Below are 18,324 nucleotides of genomic sequence, written 5' to 3'. Positions count from 1 at the left end.
CAGAACGCTATTCGTTTGCCCTTGTAGGTAATCTATAAGTGGTAGCAGCTCAGCATCGCCACGCTGCTGTTTAGAAAAGGCGGCAGTGTCCACAATTTCGAGAAAGGCCGTGTCATCATCGTTGTTGTCCGGCGATGCCGTCTCAACAGGAGACCGAGAAAGACAGTCGACATCGGTGTGTCGTTTTCCCGACCTGTAGACAACAGTGAAGTCAAATTCTTGGAGCTGAAGACTCCATCGTGCAAGGCGGCCAGACGGATCTTTCAGGATGACTAACCAACAGAGAGAGTGGTGATCGCTGATAACGGTGAATGGGTGGCCGTACAAATAAGGACGAAACTTCAGGACTGCCCATACCATTGCAAGACATTCTTTTTCCGTCGTAGTGTAATTAGCTTCAGCTCGGTACAGCGTCCTGCTGGCATAGGCGATCACGTTTTCGTTGTTGTCCTTCGACTGTACGAGCACTGCTTCAAGACCCACATTACTACCGTCTGTATGAAGTATTGTTGGCACGTCTTCATCGAAGTGGGCCAGCACGGGGGGTGTTTGCATGCGCTGACGAAGCTCGTTGAATGCCTGCTGTTGGTCTTCGCCCCATATGAAGGGGGTATCTTCCCGAGTAAGCTGCGTCAATGGCCATGTGATGCGCGAAAAATTAGCAATAAACCGCCGGTAATAGGCACAGAGTCCTAAAAAACGTCGCACTGATTTTTTGTTTGATGGCGTCGGGAAGTTTGCCACGGCGAAATTTTACCCAGGTCGGGTCGGATCCCTTGGCTGCTTACGACGTGGCCGAGGAATTGAAGTTTGTGGAAGCCGAAGTGGCACTTTTCTGGTTTTAGAGTAAGACCGGCCAAGCGTATTGCTTCAAAAACTGCTTCTAGCCTTCGTAAGTGTTCCTCGAAAGTCGCCGAAAAGGCAATCACGTCGTCGAGGTACACCAAGCAGGTTTGCCACTTAAGTCCCGACAGAATCGTGTCCATGAGACGCTGGAATGTTGCTGGCGCCGAACACAAACCGAAAGGAAGAACCCGAAATTCATAAGGATCATCGGGCGTAACTAACGGTCTTCTCACGATCTCTCTCATCCACTTCAATTTGCCAGTAGCCGCTTTTTAAGTCCATAGACGAAAAGTAGCGTGCGTTTCGTAGTCTATCCAATGAATCATTAATACGCGGCAGAGGGTAGACGTCCTTCTTTGTGATCTGGTTAAGCTTACGGTAGTCGACGCGAAAACGCAAGCTACCGTCCTTCTTTTTGACGAGTGTTACAGGTGATGCCCAAGGACTCCTAGATGGCCGAATAACACCATCTTCTAGCATTGTTTTCACCTGTTTTTGAATTGCCTCATGCTCCTTTTGGGCGACTCGATAAGGATTTTGCCGGATGGGTCTGGCGTCAGAATCCGTGATGATGCGGTGTTTCGTCAGTGCCGTTTGACCAACTCTTGATGTGGATGAGAAGCAGCCTTGGAACTTGTTGATCAGCGTGAGAAGGTGGTCTCGCTCAATGGAAGATAACATTGGACCAACGTCGGCAAGTGTCGGTGTAGTGATAGTAGACGCTGCTGCTTCCTCCACTAAATGACAATCTTCTGTTTGCGAGAGTTTGTCAAAATAGGCAATAGCCATGCCTCTAACTATGTGTCGGCGTTCTCTGCTGAAATTTGTCAATAGTAGTTCAGCGCATCCTTCAATAACAGTGATGACAGCCTGGCAACACAAATGCCGCTAGTGAATGCGAGCTCCTTGATGTGTTCAGCGATGCCAGTATTGTTTTGTAACTTGTCACAGTGCACGGATACGAGGGAACAACTTCGTGGCAGCAGTATGACGTCGAAGTTATATGGAAGCGAGGTGGCTGGTGTTCCTCATCTGTAGCAGTCTCCGAGCTTACAGTGAACGTTACGCTTCTGTCACGGATGTCAATCACAGCCCCGTATTCGCGCAAGAAATCCATTCCCAATATGAGCTGTTTACAGCACTCGTGAAGAATGATGAGGGTGGCGACAAAGGTGGAACCAGCGATGAAGAGTCGGGTCGTGCACTTTCCAACCGGTGTCATCAACTGACCTCCTGCAGTTCTTATATTGGGTCCCTGCCATGGCATCTTGACCTTCCTTAGTCTGTTGGCTAGCTGCAGACTTATTATAGACAAGTGGGAGCCGGTGTCCACAAGAGCCGTCACTTGGTGGCCGTCAGTGTGAACGACGAGGTCAGCGCTGATAACGTCGGTAACGTCGGCAGTTGTTCCATTCGTCGGATTAGTCGTTGCTGTCGTCGTCTTCGGCATCGGTGGCTTCGAGCTGTTATATGTCTGCAATGGGGGCTGTTCGGAAGTTTGATTAATGGCAACCCCACCCCCCGAGGTCGCTGCGTCTAGTTTCCCCGTCGCACTAGGGGACCTGCCCCTGGTGACGTCGGCAAAACTGCGACGATTAGGTGAAGTGCCCCGCGCAGGAGATGGAGAACGTGACCCGGGCCTCATTGGATTCTGCGGCGGTGTGTTCATAGGAGTGTCATTGTTTGTGCGTCGATCGTCGTACGTAGTGTAATCATGGTAGCGAGGAAATATCGAGTACTAAGCGTCGCGATAACGGCAAACTCTGTAAACGTGCCCGGCTTCACCACAATGAAAGCATACCGGTCAGCGGTACGCCACAAATCGGTTTTCAGACGCTGGTAGGTAAATGAAGACTCACTATTGAACCACGTTGTGGGCTTCACATTTTGGCTAAATAGCGTTCGTCTTGTCGGCGAGATTGGTGCGGTTGGAAAAGTCGTTGGCGGTGACAGCGGCTGTGTTTGCAGGGTTGGTGGTGGTTCAGTCATTGGAGTCTGCTGTGCTGAAGGTGCGACGACGGGGTGTCGGACTGCATCAGCATAAGTAAAATGTCGTCGCACACCATTATAGCCGGATGAAGAGAGAGCCTGGCGGACCTCATCCCGGACAACATCAGCGACAAAAGGCAATGCCGGCGTCGGTTCAGTTGCTGGAATTAAACCAAGCTGCCGAAGCTCCTCCCTCAAAATCTCCCGGATGACTTCCCGCAGAGGCCTGTCGTTGTCGCAGTGGCTCGTCGCAGTCCCAACAGGGCTACTCGCTCGAACGTTGACCGGGTTTTGCTGGCGGTACCGTTGCTCTAGGGCCCGTTCAACAGCTGTGGCTTCTTTCGTGATCTCAGCTTCTGTTGTTGGGGGATTTCTCACAAGCCCAGCAAACAGTTGCTCCTTCACGCCTCGCATTAGATGCCGCAGCTTCCTGTCTTCCGGCATCTCGGGTTCCGCCCTGCCGAAAAGACGGGTCATGTCCTCGGCGAACACAGCGACGCTCTCATTTGGTTTTTGAATTCGAGCTTCCAAGAGACGTTGCACATTCTCCTTTCTGTCAAGACTACTAAAAGTGTCGATCAGCTGGTTGCGGAAGTCATCCCACGTGGCCATGCTTCTTTCCCTGTTGATGTACCACGTCTGGGCGTTGTCTTTCAGGTTGAAGTACACATTCGCGAGCTTGTCTTCTGGGGTGGCCCACTGGTTGTACTTCACGCAGCGTTCGAACTGGTGAAGCCAGTCTTGTGCATCTTCATAGGTCTCACCATGAAAGCAGTCAGGAATCATGGGATTCTGAACTGTCATGTGCGATGTAGCTGCAGTGGCCATGGTGGTTGAAGGAGGCAAGCGATTGCTGGCAGTTTCTGGCAAGGGATTGAGCTCAAGAGCTAGGCCTCGCAGACGGCGGCTGGAACGGTGGACTGGTGTGTCGACGGGTGGTAGTGATTCCGGACTCGAATGTCGCGTCCGCGAATTGGTGCCAAGCATGAAGACGTACCGTGCACCTCCACCAGTGTGACGACGCGAGATTGACGAGCACACAAAGCGCCTCAAACAAATACGATTTATCGATTGCAGGAAACAGACTGCAACGACTTCTTCGTCTTTTTTCCTCGGCCAAAGACACTCGCGCTGCTTCGTTGTCCTCACCACTGGCACATACGCGCGGCAATATCTCCACAGTGAATATAACATTATATTGTGCATGCATATATGTGCCTTGTATTGTTATGATCTTGACATCCGCATTCGTCTGCTGGTAAAGTTTGCAGATTCGCACAGCATAATTTTGTACATTTTAATCACATGCACATACGTTTCACACAATATATTGAGGTGTTCGTGTTATTAAAGAAAACTTATTTTTTATTGATTCATTAAGAGCACACAATAAGTATTCAAAGATGTTTATATTTTTAGACACATTACAAAATATATTATAATTTTGATTTGCAGCGCATGTTTGATTACGAATGAACTGCGTCGTATTTTGCAGGTATGTTTCTTGCTATAGGCCACCACTCTATCAGTGACAGAAATATTTCACTTTTCTCGGAATATTTTACAAGCTCAATATTTTCGGAGTATTTTACATGACTCAATTCTACAAATTGACTACAAGTTTGGTTACTGTGATTCGGTTTGTGGTGGCATCTATAAAACTCCTACGACAGAAAGACTCATGAAAACATACGATTGACAACATCATTGCCGTCTATTCCTATATTTGCTCGAGTACAAGTGTTTGCTCAGTATTATACACTGCACCATGATTCAGAAGCATAGCCTCAGAGGGACGGGACTTGGACAATGTCGGTAAAAGAGGGATACATAGTTCCCACGCTGAGTGATAACACCTTCACATTTAGGATATTTTGTGTGCGCCAAGAGATTTACTAAGCACACAGTGCTCTAGTAGATTCCTCAAGGCCTTCAATGTGCACTTTGGTGACGTTCAGGATGGTAACTATATGTGGATGAGGGGGTTCTGACCACCACCAGATTTTTTTGTAATGCTTTAGCTTTTCAGGTGATACAAAAGTATCTCCACGCCTTCACATCGACCAACGTTGCCAAAGTTAGCCGATTTACAAAAACCCAGGCAGGTGTGCTTGAATTCGTTCAATTATTTCTTCGTAGTATCACCTTCCAAGACAAGAACACTCCATGAATGACGATGGCACGAACGTGGACCAAAGCAGCAATTCAATTACACAAAGTATATATCTGCTACTTCAGGTGCTTATTAGCAAAGCAAAACACATGCAGATATTGGCACACACACACACACACACACACACACACACGCACGCACGCACGCGCGCGCGCGACGACTTAAAAGTAAATATTCGCAATTCAACATTTATGAAAATCAATTGTGAAAGTCGTGGACACCAAGCTCCATGACCTGCACAGTACAAGCAACATTTGGTGGTTAATTTGTGGAGTGTGAATTCTATAAGCTTAAATGTAAGCATTTTGACTGAAATTTGTTGGGTCGGTAGAAGATTTAAGAAGTTGGGAAGTTCGTAGAGGGCCTGGGGTGTGAGGAACGACTTGGTAACTTTCTCGGGATCTGTCTGTGTTTGTCATAAAAGCATCTCCATGTCTTGTTTTGCCAAAGCGGCGGCTTCGCGTTTCCGACACGTTTCAAAAGCCGTGAACGTACACTGAAGAGATTGTTCCTAGAAAGCGGTTCAAGTTTGTTGGCATGTTGTAAATATGCCAGGATTTGCGCGAGCACCTCCTTCCGAAATTCTCCCCTGTTTCTAGAACAGAAAAGCTCTAGAAATCAGTCATATTGTCTGGCTTCTCAAGGGCTCTGCAAAAGCGCCGCGTTGCACTTCTGCCTTCCTGGTGCTGTTCTTAAGTTGGAGTAATTTTAACGAATGGGCACGAAAGTTTATTGCTGCCCGGCAAGCTGCACGTTAGCGCTCAGCGGCTGACTCCCACGTCAAAAACGCCAGTCCAAGCCTGTCGGCCGCTCCACGGGCTTTTTGAACGGAAATATTCGCTTTTGCCCACGTAGCTGGCTGGACACTCTGAACACAGCAACTTGCAGACTACTCGCTGGTGTTGCTTCTTCCTTCGGCCATGGTAGCAAGCGGGTGAGCATCGAAGCAGGCTTACGAACCACCTCTTCCCCTGATTTTCCAAGAATCGCGGAGAGCTCTTCACTGGCGCCCGGCACATATGGGATGACAATGCGCTTGGCTGGCTTCAACTATTTTATGCCAGTGAGGTGACCAGCGAGGGAAGGTTGTCGCGTAGTGTGTCTTTCACGGGTCCCTCTACACGGTACAGTGATCGCTTTCTACACATGGTGACGCCTGCTTATAATAATAAAAACGCAGGCAAAAACGAAAAGAAAACAAAAGCCATCTATATGCACAACGCAGGGTAATATTTTTGTTAGTTTGTACGTCTCGAGGGGGCTTCACAAAAGTGTAAAGAGTGAACGTTTTCGTTGATAAATGTGAAACCAGGTTGCTGAGATGTATTAATAGTGGCAAGCTAACTGAAAAAAAAAATGTTAGGAGTGATTTATGCTGTTGTACACCATAATTGAAAAAAATGCCGTAGGTAACTATTGTGTTACTGTGTTGCTTTCCGGCACTAAAACTCAGCTGTTGCTCCAGTAGTTCATCACGTACACCTCAGCACCAAGAATGTAACCCTACCATCTGTGATCGATAATTTAATATGAGCACTTAGTGGGGCGAAAGCCGCTTGAAATTTCTATTTCTTTCCACAAAAGCTTTGGTACTTTGCAACTACACTAGTCTTCTTATTAGGGCAGGCAAATTAGAGGGAGCTCTGGTGACTCAGACTCAAAAGCTGACAACGACCGATTCCATGAAACAGACCTACCTATACGGTGAACAGTTTAAAAAGAAAAAAAAAAGGCAGACTTATCAACAGAATGCTATTCTAGTTCGATGATGCATTTTATTGTCACTTCCCTTTGTAACATTTACAAACTAGACCACTTCGGGCGCTTTAGCACTGTGCGAAGAAATACGAATTGTATAGCATTAATATATAAACGAATGTTATTGCTTAGCTGAAGAAAAAAAATGCAGATTTTACTGGCGCACACAAGAAGACTGTGGAAGCAACGATGCTGGTGGCCTACCCCAACTCCTTTTATTTACTTTACCTATTCCTCAGTTTTCTTTCTCCCTTCTTGCTATATCAGTCTATCAACTCGATGTATATATATATGTTTCGGCCGTGCCACGGCCAAAACGTTAGTAAATACAATTTTCTTTTCAAATGTGCTATCTGCAAGTTCATTCAATGTATATATGTATGGCAATGCTTTGTTTCCGCTGGGTTTGACACATGTGTTTCGAGTTCGGAGAGGCCGTCGGCCAGGCTGGAAATGAAGCTTAAACGCTCTGCTGTTGAAAATAAAATGCTACATGTATCAAGCGTGTAATTCACCTAGATTTTCAGCCTACTACGCTCTTGTCTGAACTGTGGGAGGGTTGAAGGTGTAACACTGTATACGATGGCACCAAACGTGAACATCAGTTTTCTCTTTTCCCGGAAGGAAAAATAAAAGCATATTGCTGCCAGTAATGACCTCACGTTAGCAACTACTGGAATATTCTCAATAGATACCTGTTTTATAGACTAATATAAAAACGTTCTGCATCACTTTTTTTCTTGGCTACAGCATGATTAGTGTTCCTGCCGTTGCCATGTTTACACATACATCAGCGAGACCATTGAGTAGAAAGGTGGATTATCGTCAATATTTTCCAATTTAATATAGGCAATAATTATGGTGCATTCACTCTTCTATCGCAAAATCAAGCTCTGAATTCTGACAACATCAGGGCACGAGAGGAAGCACTACGTACTTGAGATGTACACATAAATAAACAGTGTGGGTTTAAAATTGCTTTTAAGTTAAGCTTGTTATCCCTTACATCGTACGCCAAAGACCTCATTCGATAGCTGCTTTATTGCTGCGCAGGCCTTCAACACATATATCAACAACACGGAGATTGTTGCACATTCGACTATCTGTTGCATGAAGCACTTGTAATGTGCACAATAACACTATGAAATTTCCTTTCACATGTCGCAATGAAATCTCGCCAGATGAAGTGTTACATAAATAGTTTATCTTTTACTATTTGTAATATATCAAGGCGATTGAAATGAGCCAAAAACATAAAGACACAATAGTTAGGTGTAGCAAATCTTTTGTTAAACACACGATGCTGCATAATCTGGAGTTGCGAAGCTCGTTAATTAAATGTTGTCACGTAATAGGGCAAAAACAATCAGGGACACGCTGTCCCTTGAAGCAGGCATTGCTTGAAGTACAGTTTACGGAACTATGCTGAGTACCTTATAAAATAAGACACCTACAATGAGATGCCAGCAAATGAGATGTTAACACTAAATTACAAAAAGGTCTACAAAATCCGCTCCTACAGCTTACACTGTAACTGCGCTGTCCGTCCCGAGCATCTGGTGCTCTTTTCTCTATGGAACTATACTCAGCTCCTTACGCACATTGATGCAAAGAATAAGCGCTACGAAGAAATAAGAAAGCGAAAGAGCTTCCGCAAGGGATAACTGAACAGTACAATCTCAGAGTGTTTACTATGTAGTTAACAAGCACATTCCTTTCCTGCTCCATGACTAATGTACTGAACACATTATTTATTATTACTATTTATTTACAGTTACTGCAATCACCATTTGGTGATTTCAGCAGGGTGGTACATATACTTAGTCGCTGCCAAAAACATGACGGTAAAAGTGATGCATAAAAGTAAGCAGGGCTACAGTCGGAAATGAAACCACTTTGGTAGCTTCTGTAAGAGTCGAGTAACATGTTTTTAGGTGTAGTTCACCCTTCAGCCCCACCTACTTATCGGGCACCATAAGTAATTGCGTAATCTACGCGAAAATGCGTGCGCATGATGCGGTCAAGTATACAAAAGTATTTCAGGACATATCTTTGCGCCATTGATATCATTTAAATTGTACGAGCTCTGTCATGTCTTTTCGGTACATTATTGCAAAAAATGTAGTTTTTCTAATAAAAACTTTGCTGGCAATGCGAGAATTACCTTTGTCCAGTACACTCACACCAAGAAGCAATTGGTGCACATTGTGCTCAATTTCGGAGGAAAAAAGCAAACAAGAGGTGGCTTGATGTGACATTCTTCAAGCCCAGTCATAGAAAAATAAAACTGGGGCATGCTGGGAATCTATCAACAGCATGAAGCATGAGGAGGATCAGCGCATGACGAAGTTGAATTGTGGACAACATAGGCACGCTCTCTTCTACCACGAGAAACTTTTTCTTGGGTCAAAACAAACCCCGCTTGTGTTTTAAAAGACTATAATCTAACAGGGCCAAAATCAGCGCTCTTTCTAAGAGAATAGCGGAATGTGTGTACCTATATGTTCAACAAATTAATCCCAGTGTCCAATATACTGGACATGCTTCTCCTGTGAAAATCGTTCTGCTAACAGCTTTCTTAATTTTTTGTGTGCTTTTCAATAGCCCAATAGCAAAAAAAAAAAACAAGATTAAAATCTTTCTGCCCTACAAAAAGTTTGGGTCGGAAAATAATAGGCTTAGCCACAAATTAAGTATTGAAGCCGATATTATGAACACAATAGATTACCAACGACGAGAAAAAAACTAAAGAATGTAATGCAGTTGGTTGTAGCTTCGTCGTATATAAATTATCTATAACTATATCAAAACTGTGAGGATTCGAATTCAACCAAGCCAAAAAAAGAAAGAAGTCCTCAGTCTGAAAAATTGTTCATGGCCGGTCCGGAACCTGTTCGCGTACTCTATACCGGCCGGCTCTTAAACGACGTGAGTAAGAGTGCACTGGCAGCGGGGCGCTATTCTTTGGTTCCCGCAATGAGGGGTGGGCGAGAACAGGTTTCCGTAAGGAACTCGTCAGCGTCGGGGTGGGAGGAGAAAAGAGGGAACGAGGGGGAGGGTTCAACTTCATGCGGCACGTGGTGGACGTTTAACGAACTAGCCCCTCGTGAGCCGGAATCCTGGCCTCGAATTTCACGTTCTATTACCTCTCAGCATGGATGCCAAACAGCCAGAATTTATTGTTATAACTGATGATGTAGTGTGTGAGCATTGCTGTAAGCGGGTTATTTCATCATACAAAACATACAGTTGTTAACTGTTTGGCAGCTTCTCATTATTTTAAGCTGTTAACAGTACATTGTTAAGTCTGTTATCGTTTTAAGTGGGTTTGACTGGTAATACTGACAGCCATTTCACTAAAAAACTGATGAGGTAGAATGGGCATATTTAAATTTTATATAAGCAAGAACCTTGCACAGTTGCGATCAATCGTATGGGTAAGTACAAGCTGTGGTGCATGGATGCTTGAGAGCAAGCATCGAAAGCATTCTTCGTTCCGGAAAGAAATTATGGCAAGAAAACACTTACAAAGTGCATACTTCTAAAGCTATGAGCAAGAGCGAAACATATTTCCCAGCTGTTTCTTAGCATGGTTCTGTTTCAAGATGAAGAATGTTTTATACTAAAATACAGACATAGCATCGTTCAAAACTCATGTACGTAAACCTTGTATTGTCTCAGAGCGAGATGTTCACGTCAAATAATTCTCATTCTGTCATGTTTTACCGAACCAGAGGTTTTCTTTTGTAATGTGACAGTTACATATGATGCACTGCTGATTGTGATTATGCCCTACTCTAATAAACGTTCACAGCATTTATTGGGTCCTTTTTGCGGCTGCCTTAACGGAGACAAACACGATAAAGAAGTTAGATACTAGCAACACCCGATTATGACGAAAAATGGCTGTTCGATACCTACGTAAGGTCAATGGGCTGTACCAGTATTTAAAACATGTCTCACATTTAGGACCGAGTTCCCGAAGTGCAACAAAATACTTCATTATGAGTATTGAGACAATTTATTGAAGTACATAAGTTACTGAAAAGGTACTTCAAAAGCTTTCGGAGTACCGACTTCAACTTACGAGCAGCGCTTGGACGGCTTCTTTTGAAGTCCATGTTCATTCAGAAGATGCACAGTGAGAGACGATGTTCACATATTGATGCGAAACTGCTCATTGCAAACGGCACAACTGAATTACCCAAGTTTTCACGCTTCATAGCAAATGGCACATTTCGCCGTGCTACCATATAAAGATCTTTCGGCATGTTGCCATACCCAGCTCTTTAGTCTTCCCATCACTGGTGACAATGCGGTGCAGCCTAATGCTGTGCCTTCTCCACAGCTGTAGTCTTTCTTCGTTTATTCCTTTCATGCAGACTGATGCTCTTGGAACCGTATGTACTGCGCCACTTACTAAAGTAATTGTGTAACCAGAAGCCAGGTTGAGAAGAGTTCCTTTGGCATCTGATGTGGGTGGATGACTGACAGATAATACCATAATACAACTTTATGTCACTCTTCTACGCCAACTGGAAGCTTTTTTATTGTCTGCATCGTCTCTGTAGTCGTTGGCTGCCTTATTTTCTGCCGTCTGTATCGTCGAAGCATTTATGATGTCTGCACCGTCTGCGCTGTCGTCGGCTCTCTTACTTTCTGTCATTTGTCCCGTCTGTCTACAAGTACATATAAAGTTTTTTCATCGTCTGCCCCATTGCGTGGTCACCTGCTCTATTATTTTCTGTCGTCTGTACAGTCTATTTATAAGTAAAAATGGCGAAGCTTCTTGATTGTCTACCTTCATTGCCACTAGGGCAGACGGCGGATTGTAAAGAAAAAAACCTGGCTTCATGTCGCTCAGTGATTGCAAAAACAATCTGTTAATTTTAGATCATTTATAAATATTGAGAGGCTAAATAGATTTTTGGGTCTCAAACTTATGAAAGAACATCACTGAAAAGAACGTGTCAATTAAATATTCGATTGGTGCATAATAAATTGCACGGTGTTGGCGCTAGTTTGAGTACTCAAGCTGTTTGTTTTTGTATCACGATTATAACAGTGTCATCAATATCTGAGTCGGCACTCCCATATATTTTACTCTGTATGATTAACACAGAAGCGACAAGCTACGCAATCAATGCCAAATATTTTCGCTGTCAGCTTTAACACACCGTTGGCGTCACATCACACCGCGAAGTTGAAATGCACTCATACATTCGGAACTTCTGTGGCTAATAACCCTCTTGAAAACCTTGTTTCAGTGCTTTTAACACTAAGGTCATAATTGGTTAGGCAAGTAATTGTCCGCGATATAGTATGTATTATGTGCGCGTACTGCTGTATATTGTTGAAACGAGTTACATTTGTGTGCTTTACTGAAAGAACGGCACCAATTCGGTTTGCACTATTACATTGTCGCAGCCAACGAAAAGTGCCCAAGAAGTATCCTTATAATGCATCCAGTTGCCTTGAAAACCTTTTGTACAGCTTATATACGTGAGCCTATAACTAAATATGCAAGTTACGCATATATGAATGCACATACCGGGGAAATTGCAAATCCGGCAGTGTGAAACTTCTTAGTTTTACGACAAGAAAATGTACCACTCTCTGCATGTAAACATGAATGTTCGTCTTGAACATCTGCTGTATTCAAATTGAATTTGGGTTTAACATGCTTTGAACGTCATAAATGTTACTAATGAGATGTAAATATGAGGTGGATGGTCCTAAAGCCTAAGGTCGTTAATGCGTGCACGTGACGCAAGTGATAAGAGGTGTGCTGAATTCGGCCTAGTTACTTGATTGTTATCAATATTAATTTTCTTGCCCGTCTTGGGATTCCGGGATGAACTTTATAATCCGTAACGCTCACTATATATTGAACAAATCTTACAACTACAACGTATAATAAATTGCACCTTGAACTAGTGGTATCACAGGCAGTATACATCGCTCAACAGATAAGCTCGCATACTGTAAAACCAAAAGAGCGTATTTGGGGTCACTATCTGCCAAACAAAAAAAAAGTTGCAGCAATAGACATGCCCCCCTCCCCCCCCTGTTTGCAAATAGTGTGATGTCACTGCGAGCACTCTGCCTACTGCCCTTTCCTTCAGAGAAGGGGCTGGTTGACAAGAAGTTCCATTGGCACGACCTTTCTGCGTCCCCGCACGTCATCCATGTGTCGGCATTCTTTCGACATAAATTTTTGCGAATTGCATAAGGAAGGGTCAGTGCATATCTATTAATCTATCTATCTCTCTAACTATCTACATATATACATATATATACAGTCGTGTCCACATATAACTTTCACTTAAAACGAACAATATCCGCGTGATCGTGAAAATAATATACATTGGTTCAATGGCACAAAATCGCATTTACAACGAACGTCTCTGAGCGCCGCTGATCGGTTACAGCGAACGGAGTCAGCGGTCTGCCGACTTCCTGGAAAACCATTTTCGACCACCGATCAGGCATCGGCGAGGTGCCCATACATTTTTATTGTTAAACGTCGACCATGCCTCCGCGCCCCTCTAGTTGCCGCTCTCCCCGACCGCTTTTGTTACGCACCCCTCCGTACTTTGTCTCCCCGCTACTCTGAGAACCCCGCATTGCCAGACGAGGCCCGTGTTTTCACACTGCTACTGACCTTTCGAAGGCTGGTCGGCCATCTACCCCGTTTTCAATCGCTAATACTGTCGTTGACGTCGCCGGCCTGGAGTGACCAGACCATTTGCCAACATCGTCGGCCACAGACTGTATCCGATAGTGCGCGTGTAGTGCATGCGCGTACGCTACCCACCGACTCTGGTAGTTTGCAATTCGTTTCGTATTAGGACTTGTTCTCGCTTACTTCCCACTCAACTCAGCATGCCTTCCGCGTGCGTGCGGAAGCGCAAAAGCGGCTGCTAATTTCCGCGGAACGAATCGCGAAATATCGAAGTTTGTGAGGCCACGAAACCCGCCGGTGCAACAAAACAAATGTTTTATCATGGCCGCCGATTCTTCGAACACCGCCGCGCACACCGATTCGGGCGGCCATGCACTCTTTTAAAGTTTTTCTACGTGCGAGTTTCACGGATTTTTCAAGCAAGCTACCCAACCTGCCTCTTTCCTGTGTGTTTTGGTTTTCAAGGTCGCTCTCCCGCCGCATCATCCCCACTCTTTATCGCAACTCTTTGGCCTTCTCTCGCAAGTCTGCTCTCCGCTCTTGATCACAACCCCTTTGCCCGTCTCCACCGCTCCGCGATGTCCGCCACGCTGGCTCGAATTAGTTTCGTTTTCTGACTGAAATAGGGCCCAGAGCTGTTCCACGCGTTTTGGCATGTGTGTCGTATGTGCGCGTATTGCTTGCTCTTGGTGTCCATGTGTGGTCATGATGGTCGACGAAAGGACTAGCACGCTTTTTCCTGCCGCTCAACAAAACGTCGAAAGTGTGACCTCTTGGCTTGAGTGTAATCCGCGTGCTAGGTGTCGCGTTGCGGAGCGCTTGCTCATAGCTCTTGACCACCTGGCTGCCAACTTGCCGCTTCATGCGTCCCGGTATTCAGCTGTGGAGATGGTGAATGTTTTGGGGGTGGTGGTGACGACTACATGAGGGCGAAACTGTTTTCGCAAGGCCGACTTCGTCGACGTCGGGCCCGATGCCGAGCCTGAAGCTTCCGACCTGCGGCGGCGATTTGTGCCAGTGCGTCGTCGACTCCGACCTGGGAGAGCGGGTGGGACATCTGTTGCGATGGTTCAATTGCGGCCGATTATGGTGCCGTCACTACGGAACCGTGCACGAATTAGGGCATTGTGAATGAAGTACGTGGCGAGAGCAATTTGGAGGAATCGGATTGCGAGAATGACGAAACTCAGTGCCTCATGCAGCTTATGCCACGGGCCTCGGCGAATGAGCACTCTGCCATTTTAAATGAACTCGAGACCACCCTTATCGCTTCTGCTTTTTGAAACGGGTGCATCGCAGACTTTTTGGGGCAAAAAAAGTTTGTGTTTTCACTCGCAACTTTTTTTAAAAGCTGTGTTTCATTTACTATGAACTTCAGGATACAGCGAACGAATGCCGCATCACGCTCAGGTTTGTTATAAGCGGGCTCGACTGTGTGTATATATATATATATATATATATATATATATCACCTTTAAATTCGTTGTTTTGTTTTTACATGTGGGCAGATTGCCGAGTACATGACTTGGAACAGTGGTGACATCAGGTAGGTCTGTAGTGGAAACATCACCTGTTATATCGCTAGTGATTTCTTTATTACCCTTTTAGAACTATTTCGTTTGGCAAGCATGTCAGCAAAATGCGCGAGTGCATTCATGGAAGTGGAGAGTGATGACGTCACGTGAGTTATTATTGATAGCGCAGCTCTACATTGTGCTAGTAGTGATTTAGTAATTAACCATTCAAAGCCACTTTGTTTGACATGCATGTTGCCAGGTTGTGTGAACACATTCATGATTGTGAAAAGAGGTGTCGTCACAATAGTCAGGAGTGATAACCTCACTTGACAGTGTACTAGTGATCAGTTTATCACACTTTGAAAAACATTTACCTGACGGCTAGTTGCATGAGTGCATTCATTGCACTGAAGTGTGGGGACATAACGTGAGTCACTAGTGATACCATCACTTGGAGTGCTGCTTGTGTCTGGGTATTAACCACTAAAAGAGAGAGAGAGAAACAACTTTATTTAAGTGAAAAAAGATTCACAGAGGAATGGCAATCAGGCCGTGCCTGGCTGCCACCTATTCAGCTCGCTGTATGGCGCGGAGCTGTCCTAGGCTCATATCTCGGAGTACTCTTTCCCATGCCTCGGACGAGGAATTGGTCTGGAGATGAGGCGGGGGTGGATCCTCGCTGCAGTCCCATAGTATATGAGAAAAGGAGGCGACGGAGCCATATTTTGACCAATGCGGACTGAACATATCGAGGTAAATGTGCTCGTATACCTGCAGGCACGAGAACGAGTTCGTTTGGAGGCGGTGCCATGTGATTTCTTGTGGTTTCGTGAGTTTGGGATGCGGCAGTGGTTTTTTTCGATGTGCGAGGCGATAGTGCTGAGCACTTTCATGATAGGATATGAGGGGCTCGCCAGTGTTCTCTGGGTTCGTGGCGGGGCCCACCACTCTATTGACGGATTCTCGAGCTTGTCAGTGGGTGACTTCGTTCTCCAGGTTTGCCGCGTGCACCGGGACCCAGATGAGAGATATGTGAGGCGGATCCTCGTCTTTGAGATAGACGAGGGATCGAAGGAGCCGTAAGGTACCGGGAGCAATGGTACCACGAGCGAAATACGAGATAGCGGTTTTCGAGTCGCTGAGGAACGTAGTGAACCCGGAGGACACCGCGATAGCTATGGCCGCTTTCCCAGCTTCAGCAGGGTAGAGGGCACGGACAGAGCCGGCTACTCGCAAGATTGCATCGGTGTTGAGGGGGGGTGCGAGTAGTTATTATGCTAAGTGCGCACACGCTTGGTTGAGAGGGGTAGCGGGCTGCGTCCACGTAGGCCACATCGGGCCGTGAGGCGTAGTCGTCGTGTAAGGCTTGGGCTCGTGTGCGCCGTCTACCGTCGTGGTGTCCTGCAAGCATGTTTTTCGGCAGTGGTCTGATGAGAAAACGCCGACATAAAGTAGAAGGTATAGAGACCTGGTCTGCACCCGATGGCGAGGTGGTGAGTCCGATGCAAGCGACTATCCAGCGGCCGCTCTTGTTACCGCAGAGTCCCTGGATCTGTGCTGTGCGATGCGCTTTCATGAGTTTGTCGACATTGTTGTGGATGCCGAGGCTGAGGAGACACGACGAGGAAGTCGTACGAATAAGGCCAAGAGCCGTCTTGTACACTTTGTACACTTCCTGGGCGAAGCAGCAAGGGCTCCGACTTGCTTTCCGAGCACATGAGGCCTGCCGGCGTCGCGTGGCTAATGACGGCGTCGGCTGCACGCTGGAGGGTCTCCTCTATCTAGCCGTCTGAACATGTATTCGTCCACAGCGTAACGTCGTCTGCATTGATGGTATGATGAAGGCCCGGGATTCGTTCGAGTGGAGAAGGCAGCGTGCTGCACATAGCAAGGTTAAATAGAAATGGAGACAAAACCGCTCCTTGAGGGGTGCTTCTCTCCGAGTGTGAAGTGTTTAGAGGCGGAGCCAATGGCTAACAATATTTCAACAGTACGATTCAAAAGGAAGTCACATATGTAGTTATACGTACGTTCACCTGGGCCAATGGCAGCAAGGTTTGAGGCAATGGCTACGTGTGGCAACAAGTCGAATGCCTTATGAAATTCTAGACCGAGCACGGCGCGAGCGCTGGCCTTCGGCGGGGTACAAAGGAGGCCCTGGTGTATTTGCACTAGTGTGTCTTGCGTCGATAGGTGGGCGCGAAAGCCGAGCATCGTGAAAGGGAGAAGGCCATTTTCTTCAGCGTAGGTCTCGGGCAAGGACAACATGCTCTGTTAGCTTGCCAGTGCAAGATGTGAGTGATATGGGGCGTAGGTTGGCGATGTCCATCTTCTTGCCTGGTTTGGGGATAAATACAAGTCTCGTGTGTCTCCTCTCTTGTGGTATATGGCCCGAGCGCCAGCACTCAATAACGTACCGCATGAGCGCAGCCACTGATTTCACGTAGAGATTTCGGAGGGACTTGTTGGTTACGCTATCAGGACCAGGCGCTGACGTTGTGTGAAGTTTGAGCATTGCAGCGCAGATTTCCACCTCCGTAATATTTTCGTCAAGTCAGGGGTTCGGTTTGCTGCTGTACGGGAGAAAACGCTCCGGCGGCGCGTTCGGCTGGGCGAGGTTCACGTAACGACGAGCCAACTCTTCGAGCAGCTTGGCGTCCATGCCGGGGTAATGGTGTAGCAGCCAGTGAAGCTGTTTTTGTGCAGACCACTTGGACACTCGGGGATCGAGCAAGTGTTGTAGTAGGTGCCACGTTCTCTTGTAGCTCATCTGCCCGTTGAGACTGTCACACAGCTGACCCCACTGCTGTCTCGCAAGGGCAAGGCTGTGGTTCTCGATTTCGCGCACTAGCGCTTTGATGTGGTGGCGCAATTCCTTGTTGTGACGCTGCCGGTGCCACCTGCGCATGAAGACGGCATGTGCGTCCCACATGTGGAGGAGGCGAGAGTCAGTTGTGGGCAAGTCGGCGGTAGTCTTCACTTCATTGGTTGTGACTTGCACGGGCTCTTGCAAAGAATCGACCCATTCATTGATGTCTGTAATGATGTCGGAGGCTCGTTCTTCACGCAACGGCAAAATTTTGGCCATTCGGTAATGCGAGTTGTGGGTTTCGGCTTCTTGCTAAGGCACGCTTGAATTTTTATCGCGAGAATGTTGTGGTCACTGCTCACTAAAAGGCCCGTGTTGTCCCAAGTAGCACGCGTAATCTTCCTGCACAGTGTGATGTGTCACGGCACACACTTTTGCCAATGCGTGTGGGCGACTGCTGCAGATTGTTAAGTAGGGTAAGGCGAAGGTCTTGTACTAACGACCATAGCATCGTGCCTTTCAGATCCGTGTGCGTGTAGCCCCAATT

At 46.4% G+C, this 18,324-nt stretch overlaps 1 protein-coding gene across 10 annotated transcripts in view; it reads left to right on the top strand.

The window, feature by feature from the left end:
• LOC119163037 (uncharacterized) overlaps positions 1-18,324 on the top strand; it is a 214,165-nt gene that overhangs the window by 60,189 nt on the left and 135,652 nt on the right. The gene's annotated exons all lie outside the window — the stretch shown is intronic.

The sequence above is a fragment of the Rhipicephalus microplus genome, chromosome 9, assembly GCF_043290135.1.
Source record: "Rhipicephalus microplus isolate Deutch F79 chromosome 9, USDA_Rmic, whole genome shotgun sequence".
Lineage (NCBI taxonomy): Eukaryota > Metazoa > Arthropoda > Arachnida > Ixodida > Ixodidae > Rhipicephalus > Rhipicephalus microplus.
This window is presented reverse-complemented; position numbering and strand designations above follow the sequence as displayed.